Raw genomic sequence first — 9,655 nt, forward strand, 5'->3', positions numbered from 1 at the left:
CTCACTGTGGCTAGGTGATATCTCACTGTGGTTTTGATTTGCATTTCTCTAATGACTAGAGATGCTGGACATTTTTTTATATGTTTGCTGGCCATTATTCTGTTTTCTTTTGAAAAGTTTCTGTTCATATCCTTTGCCCATTTATTGATGGGGTTGTTTGATTTTTTTCTTGTTGATTTTTTTAAGTTCTAGGTAGATTCTTGTTATCAGCCCTTTATCGAATGTGTAGAGAGCAAATATTTTCTCCCATTCTGTAGGCTGTCTATTTGCTCTAATGATAGTTTCCTTGGCTGTGCAAAAGCTTTTTAATTTGATCAGATCCCATTTATTTATTTTTGTTGCTGCTGTGGTTGCTTTCAGGGTCTTCTTCAAAAATTCTTTGCCTAGGCTGATGATTTCATCCAATCCCTTGACTTCTATTACTATCCATAACCTAAGAACTCTAAATTTACATCTCAAGCCTAATTCTCTCCCCTGAGATTCAGACTCAATGTCTTTACAAAAAGGCACTTCAAGCTCAACACAGTCAAAATGAATTCATGACCTTCCCCTCCTCTCCTTAAAACTCACATGTGTTCCTATACCATGCCCCATCATAGTGAATGACAACACTAGCCACTCAGTTGCTCAAGCTAAAAATCTAGGCATAAGGTTTGAAATCTACATGCCCCTCATTCCTCTGTATCTAATCAATCTTAACTTCTTTTTTTTACTACTCCTAAACATGTTTCAAGACCATAAACTTCTCTCTACCTTTATTGCCATCTTCCTCATCCAAACTATCATCTCATGCCTGGTCTTACACATACCTATTTTTTGCCCCCAAGTCTAAACCATTCTAAACTGCAGCCAATGAGATCTTTTTAAAAACAACAATCTGATCACATCACTCTCTAGCTTAAAACCATCTCTTTGCTCTTAGTATCAACACCAAAATCCTAATGATGGCCCTTGCCCACCTCAGAAGCTTCACCCTGTGACACTCTCCAGCCTCTTTATGTTTGAGCTGCACTGACCTCAGTTCAGTCCTCTCAATATACTATGCACCGTCTCACATTAGGGACTTAGCACATGTTGTTTCTTCAGCTTCCAGGACTATTTCTTACCTCTCACCTTCATGCTTTGACTAGCGAAGGCCTACTCATCCTCCAAGTTTCAGCTTAATTTTAATTCTTTAGGAAAACCTTTCTAGACCCTCCAGAATAGTTCTGATTTCCCTGTTATATGTTCTCTTCACTTATTATTTACAATCACTATGAATAAATAATGTCTTTCTCATTAAAATGTAAGCTACATGAATGCAGGTTTGGGGTCTTACCTGTTCATTCCTACATCCCTCCATTTGGCATTGTGCCTTGAACAGAGTTCATGCTCAATATTTATGTTTTTAAAGTATCAGTAAATGGATGTTTCCTAACTTTTGAAGTTGCTGCTTGCATGCCCTCCAATTCTTGTCCATTTGATAAGACTCGTCAAGTCTCAGCCCAAATGTTACACCCTTTTCATGCTTTCTTATTTCTGTATGTATGTATGTATGTATGTCAGGATATTATGGGGGTACATTTTGGTTACATGCTATGACTTCGCCACACCCAAACCATGATTTGAGGTGTGCTTTTTCCCCCCTACAAGGCTCACCGCATCAATTAGCTGTGAGTTTGCCCACCCCCAACACCCCCAATCCCTGAAGAATAATGCTACCGAGTAAGCACCATAGTGTTGATCAGTTAGTGCCAATTTGATGGTGAGTACATGTGGAACCCATTCTTCCACTCTTGTGATACCTCACTTTGGAGGATGGGCTCAAGTTCTGTCCAGGAAAATATAAGAGGTGCTAGATCACCATCATTTCTTATAATTCAGTAATATTCCATTGTGTACATATACCAAATTTTATTAATCCACTCATGAATTGACGGGCACTTGTTGTTTCCACATCCTTGCAATAGTGAATTATGCTGCCATAAACATTCGGGTGCAAAAGTCTTTATTATAGAATATATTTTGTTCTTTTGGGTAGATGCCTAATAGTGCTGTTGCTGGATCAAATGGTATTTATATTTTTAGCTCTCTGAGTTATCTCCAAATTCTTTTCCACAGAGGTTGCACTAATTTGCAGTCCCACCGGCAGTGTAAGAGTGTTCTCGTCTCTCCATATCCTCACCAGCTTTTGTTGTTTAGGGATTTTTTGATAGAGCCCAATATCACTGGGGTTAGGTAATATCTCATTGTGGTTTTGATTTGCATTTCTCTAATGATTAGAGATGTTGAGCATATTTTTATATGTTTGCTGGCCATTATTCTGTCTTCTTTTGAAAAGTTTCTGTTCATGTCTTTTGCCCATTTATTGATGGAGTTGTTTGATTTTTTTCTTGTTGATTTTTTTAAGTTCTAGGTAGATTCTTGTTATCAGCCCTTTATCAGATGTGTAGAGAGCAAATATTTTCTCCCATTCTGTAGGCTGTCTATTTGATCTAATGATAGTTTCCTTGGCTGTGCAAAAGCTTTTTAATTTGATCAGATCCCATTTATTTATTTATTTATTTATTTATTTATTTATTTATTTATTTATTTACTTACTTACTTACTTACTTACTTACTTACTTACTTACTTACTTACTTACTTACTTTGAGACAGAGTTTCGCTTTGTTGCCCAGGCTAGAGTGAGTCCCGTGGCATCAGCCTAGCTCACAGCAACCTCAAACTCCTGGGCTTAAGCGATCCTACTGCCTCAGCCTCCCAAGTAGCTGGGACTACAGGCATGCACCACCATGCCCGGCTAATTTTTCTACAAAGATTTTTAGCTGTCCAAATCATTTCTTTCTATTTTTGGTACAGACGAGGTCTCACTCTTGCTCAGGCTGGTCTCGAACTCCTGACCTCGAGTGATCCACCCACCGTGGCCTCCCAGAGTGCTAGGACTACAGGCGTGAGCCACCGTGCCCAGCCATGGTCCCATTTATTTATTTTTGTTGCTGCTGTGATTTCTTTAGGAGTCAAAACACCCACTCTTACGTGTCCTGTGATACCTATGTAGACTCAAGTATTCCTTTCCCCATATTTTTATCACTGTCATTTTCTTCTTCCTCCTTTGGCCTCTAACTATAATGCTCCTTCCTGCTCTTTGCAAGTCCCCTACTCATCCTTCAAGGTCACCAGCTCTGGGACACCTTCCCTAGTAGGAAGGAGCATCTCTCTGTAATTACCTAATGTTTTCTCCTGTTCAGTTATTGCTTCCTATTTTATCTTTCCTGTTGAGTTATTCCATCCTGATTATCTCTCCCATTCCATTATTGTATCCTGTCTTATGTCTCCTGCTTAGTTATTGCATCCTGTCTTAACAATCCAATTCAGATATTATATCCTTTCTTATCTCTCCCGTGCTTTTATTGCACCCTATCTTATCTCTCATTTATTGCACCTATCTTATCTCTCCTGTCCAGTTATTCCATCTATCTTATCTTTCCTAATATTTATCCTGTCTCATCTCCCCTGCTCATTTATTGCATCCTGTCTTATCACTTCAGTTCAGTTATGTATCCTGTCTTCTCTCTCTTCCTCATTTATTGCATCCTATCCTACTTTCCCATTCACAATTGTTCCATCTTGTTTTATCTCTCCCATTCATTTTCACACCCTTATGTTATGTTATCTGCTAATTACTATATCCTATCTCATCCTGCAGTTCAGTTATTCCATCCTGTCTTGTCTCTTCATGTTCATTTATTGCATCCTGTTTTCTCTCTCTCTTTCTCTCATTTATTGTATCCTGTCTTATCTCTCCCTCTCATCCTTCTTATCTGTTTCTCATTTAGTGCATCCTTTTTATTTCTCCTCTTCAGTTATTGTATCTTATCTCTCCCATTCAGTTATTCCATCCTGTCTTATCTTTTACCTTCAGTTATTGCATCCTGTCTTATTTCTCCTGTTACTCAAGGCAAGATTTTAGATTGATACAGTTGTTTTACTTGTCTAAAGAAAAATATTATAGCTGTATTTATTCACATTTTACTTCCGAATTTCCCCTAACTACAGTGTGTATTTAAGAAAAAAAAAATTTTTCAATCTCTTCTCTCAGTTTCAACACCTCTAAAATCAATAGGCAACTGTTTACCCAGTAAAATATGTAGAAATCCAAAGCTAGGACATGAAAAAGAAAACATTTGCTCTGTTTTCCTTATATAACTGCCCCTTATCTCTTCATGGTTACCTCTCATTGATATTCCACCACTTGGAATACTATATTCTATATATACAGCATATATGAATATATACTATATTCTCTTCCTACTTCTAGTTCCAATTCTGTAGAAGATGCCAGCTGTGAACATGGACAGTAGTGATTTCCTGGTTCTTCTTTCCTTGATTAAAGGTATATCAGTGCCATACCCAAAACATGAACAGAAAATAAATCCTAAAAGTAAACATGACTTTCAACATAAAGTCTTCCTAGAGCAAGATGCCTAAGCAAGTCTTGCTGTCTAACTGGAACTGAGAAGGAAGCAAAAATCTAAGGAGATCTAAGTTATAATTAAATTTGTCCAACTATTTTTATTACAGTTCATCAATACATGAAAAATTAGACTGTCAAACATTAGTTATTAATGTTGCCTGAGTAGCAGGGACAGCAAATGATTTCTCACACCTTAGAGCAGAAATGTTAGACAACAACTAGGAAGGAAAATAAAGAGTAAACCACACTAATAAATACTAACCCTGAGAAATCAGTGAGGCCCTAAAGAATGAAATAGAATAACTATAAAAAGTTAAAGGCTTCCCTATCCCCATTCTTTTCCCATTTAGCCTTGCTTTCCCAGGAATCTGTGTGCCTCTGAGTTAATTACAACACCTAGCAGATGTATCTCTATTCCCACCGTGGAAGAAGTAAAAAGAAAGGTTTAAACAGCTAAAAGGGGAAAGTGGTGAGTGAGCAAAATCATTACATGTGTTGGTTCTCAAATGATGGACATGTCACCAAGATAGAATTTCTGGAGAACATGTTCAAGGCTCTTTTTCATGCTGTAGTACAGAAAACATAAGTCTTTACATAGTTCTATCTTTTCAGCATTGCATACTTTCCATAGTTCTGTGTGTCATGGTTTTAGTTTATTTATGGCATCCTGGTTTTGAATATTCCTGCTTCTGGTGGGTAAGCATTATGGAATGTTCAAGAACAGGACACTATAATACCAACCATATGAAATTCCCATAAATGCAGATTTTCATAAAGTGTAAGTCATTTGATGAGAGATCATTCACTTATTATTCTGTTAGCTTTTTACTTCTGGCATTACCTTTACTGTGCCAATAAAACACCACATTAAATACTGAATCTTTGAGTTGGAAGGGACCTTAGAGACTAAACAATTAGTGCTTAGGCAATGGTCTCTAGGATAACTCTGCCTGAGCTGAGTCCTGACCCTACCACACATCAGCTTTGTGGACCTGGGCAATTTACTTAACCAGAATGTGGCTTGATTACTTTTCAGTATATGGTAATAACAGTACTTTCTACTCTTCAGGTTTGCGTGAGGATAAAATAAAGCAATGTACATGAAATGCTTAGACTATGCACATGGCTTGTAGTAGGCATTCAAAATATGGATCTATTTTTCTCTCACTCACTTCCCCACAATTTTCCCTATCTGGAATGGTCTTCATTTGGATTTCTGCATAGCTAATTCTTTCACATTATTCAAGTCACAGCTCAAAGAGGCCTACCCCCTGTGGTCCCCTGCCCATGTCAATCTCTATATCATTATTCTAACTCAAACTTTCCATGGTGTAGCACTTGGAATATGAAAAAATATAAAGAATTAAGTATTTTTATGAGTTTAATATTTCTACCAGCCACATCCATCAAAATGTAAATTTCATCAGAGCAAGAACTTCTTTTTTTAAACTGCTCTGTGTTTGTTCAATAAATACCAATTAAACAAATGAATACTAATAAGGAAAGAAGATCAAAATAAATTATAATGAGAAAAAAACCAAACTGAACACCATGACTACAGTATAATCCCATTTGTATAAATGTATACACTATAATATATATGTGTAAACAGAAATACTTATGTATAGAAAATTACCTCTGGAGAGTAGTTTGGATTCACCACATGTTCTTCCTTGACCTAGTCATCATCACTATCTGTAACGTCTCAGAAACCTCAATTTCAAGCTTCCCATTCAGTCTCTGCACAAATTACCAAAATTGACACAAGGAGAAATAGATAATCAAATAGACCTATTTAGGAAATTAATCAATAATTAATCATCTTCCAAAAAAATTAGCACCTGGCCCAGATGGATTCACTGGTTAATTCTACCAAACATTTAAGAAAAAAGTATTACCAATTTTCCACAATATTTTCAAAAACACAGAAGCAGAGGGAATATTTTCTAATTTATTCTATAAGGTCAGCATGACCCCATACCAAAACCAGACATATAATGTGATGTCTTTATATAATAAGAAAGAAAAACTACAGACCAATGTCTCTCATGAACATAGATGCCAAAATCCTCAACAAAATATTAGCAAATCAAATCCAACAGTGTATAGAAAGAATTACACACCACAACCAAGTGGGATTTATTTCAATCAGTCTCTATCCAACACCTCCTCTTTTTCCAGCTCACCTACTCCAGATTTTCCATCTCTGCAATTCTTTGATATCATAAAGACCTCATATCCACTGAGCCCTGCCACCTTTTCATTGATCTGGTACGTCCTTTCATATGTCCCTTCCTTATCCAAAGCTTAAATTTCATGGCCCATTATTGTAATTACTCACTTGAAAAAATGCTTGGCTCCCTTGCCCTTTCTCCCCATATTGCACTTGCCTGACAAACTCTCACCTTGGGTTAAAACCAACTACTCACCTTTTCTGTGGCCACATCCAAACAACTGGAGGTGATGGAGAGAAGTATACAGCTCTGCTAAATTCATCTCACTTTAACTTCAGGTCAATCCTCTATGACACTTGTCACTCTCCAAAATGAACACTTTACACCTCCTCTCTGTGTGCCCGCTATATTTCCTCCACTGCCCTCACTCTCAGCCAATGACCTTGCTTCATACTTCATTGAGAAAACGGAAGCAACAAATAGGAACTCCCTCATCTTCTCACCATCAAATCTGCTAAGCAACCTGAAACTTACCTTCAGTCTCAGGCTTTTTTCCTAATCCACAAAGTGGCCCTGCTCCTATCAGGGTCCAGTTCTTCCATTTGGCCTCTGGATTCTAGCCCCTCTCTCTCTTGCATCATCAATTTGTTTAACTCTACAGGATCCTTCTCATCAACACAAGTATGCTTAATGTTGCCCATCTTTTAACAATATGCCTATCTTGACCCCATGTCTGCCTCCAGATACCACTTCATTTATTAGCTACCCTTCTCAACAATCCTTTTTTTCTCTAACCATTATTATGAGACAAAGTACTTGCCCCTAGGTATTAGGTCACCCCTAGGATTTGGGTTTTCAGTGGCCCTGGATATTATAAAACAAACTGTGGTGTCCTTTCCCAATTCCAAATTCCTGACCCACAGAATGCGTGTGTATACTAAAATAGTTGTTTTCACCCACTCTGTTTGGGGTAATTTGTTATGCAGCTATAGTAACTGGAACATAATCCAAACCATCATTATATTCCATCTGCATTGTTGCAATGCCTATCTACCCTCGTCCCTGCTATAAACTTGGCCTACCCTTGCTGTCTATAGTCTACACTCCACATAGAAACCAGAGTGGTTCTTTTAAACCTTCAGTCAGATTGCTCCTCTTCCCAAAATTCTCACTGGCTCCCCATATCACTCAAATGAAAAGCCAAAGTCCTTACATTGTCCCACAAGGTCCTGTATTATCTGACCCTCCCTACTTCATCTCTTGCCACTCTCCTCTCTGCCCATTTTGCTCCTGCTATAGGTTTCTTTGCTACTTTTTTTAATAGACAAATAAAAACCGTATATATTTACATATATTTATATATGTATCATTCTGTACAACATGATCTTTTAAAATATGTATACATTCTGGAATTGCTAAATCAAGCTAATTAACAAATGAATTATTACACATACTTTTTTGTGATGAGAAGACCTAAAATCTACTTTCTTAGCAATTTTCAAGTATACAATACATTGTTATTAATTATAGTCATCATGCCGTACAACAGATCTCTTGAACTTATTCCTCCTAACTGAAATTTTATATCCTTTGGCAAACATCTCAATTCTTTCCCCCAACCCCCAGCCCCTGGTAACCACCATTCTACTCTCCGCTTCTGTGAATTCAGCTCTTTTAGATTCCACTTAGAAGTGTGATCATGGAGTATTTGTCTTTCTGTGCCTGGCTTATTTCACTTAATGAAGTCCTCCAGGTTCACCCATATTATCACAAATTAAACACTTCTGGTGTACTCCTGTGTGAGAGCCTTTGTACATTGTTTCCTCTGAAATATTCTCCTTCCAGATATCCATATGGCTTGCTCCTTCACTTCTGTCAAACTTCTACTCAAATGTCACCTCAATATAGAAGCCTTCCCAGATCACCTACCTTGGTGCAGTATCTCCTTTACTCCTTACTCTGCTTTATTGTTCCTTTAAGCACTTAACACCACCTGACACACTACATATTTACTTGTTTTGTGTGTGTGTGTGTGTGTGTGTGTGTGTGTGTATGTCCATCCCTGCTGACCGAAATTGCCACGAGGGCATGGAGTCTGCCAGTTATTGCAGTATCCTTTGTGCTAGAACAGTAGCTGACACACAGTGGACATTCCATAAGTATACTGAATAATCAAATGAGTCAGTGACTACCCACATGACAGGATAGTAACTATGTAAAGTGTAATAAACAGTTGACTTAAAAATGAATATATAACCTTTTTTCAGTAGTGATGACCCTTTGGAGTCTCAGAGAAATTTTTTTTTTCCTGCAGGGTGAATTTCAAAGAAATTTAAAAGAAGACAAGCACCAATCTGACTTGCTGAATCTTAAGGGGTTTTATTGATGTCATGTTGCCATAGTGGATACCACAGAAGCTAGGACATGAATATCTCCAACCTAAGTCCCAACTGTATTTTTTAACAAAATTTATATGAGAAAAATATAACAAAAATAATCTTGTTCATCAGACGTTTCCTCAACATCATCTAGCTTCAGCTCTTTACTACCACTTTTACTCCCTGGGTACTTCTGGGAGAAGTGTCAGCAAGCCAGCGTGACCTTCATCTCTAATTAAGAAATGTTTGCCTCAGTGGCCCCTGGTGACACTGTCCTAAGCACTGTACGTATGAGTGTGTATGAATTAAATAAGATTATATATAAAGGGTACATACAATCTCATATATAATATCTAATACTTACATATAAAATCTAATTCATACAAGCTTTTAAAGTGAAAGAAATATCAGATTTTCACCTGATTTATATTTTTAATAGACAAAGAAATAGAGATCATAGAAGCCTATAATATTTTCCATTCTGTGAAGAAAATAGGAGAAGAGCAGCTTTGATCCAGAGTGCTTAAATATAACATCCAAAATAACTGTCCTAATTTAGACTGAAGCCATTCTTCCCACTCATATCTAATCATAAAGAACTAAATAAATACAAGAAGGCTTAGTATTAATTTCCTGTATTTTCTATGCA

The sequence above is a fragment of the Lemur catta genome, chromosome 15 (genome assembly GCF_020740605.2).
Source record: "Lemur catta isolate mLemCat1 chromosome 15, mLemCat1.pri, whole genome shotgun sequence".
Classification (NCBI taxonomy): domain Eukaryota; kingdom Metazoa; phylum Chordata; class Mammalia; order Primates; family Lemuridae; genus Lemur; species Lemur catta.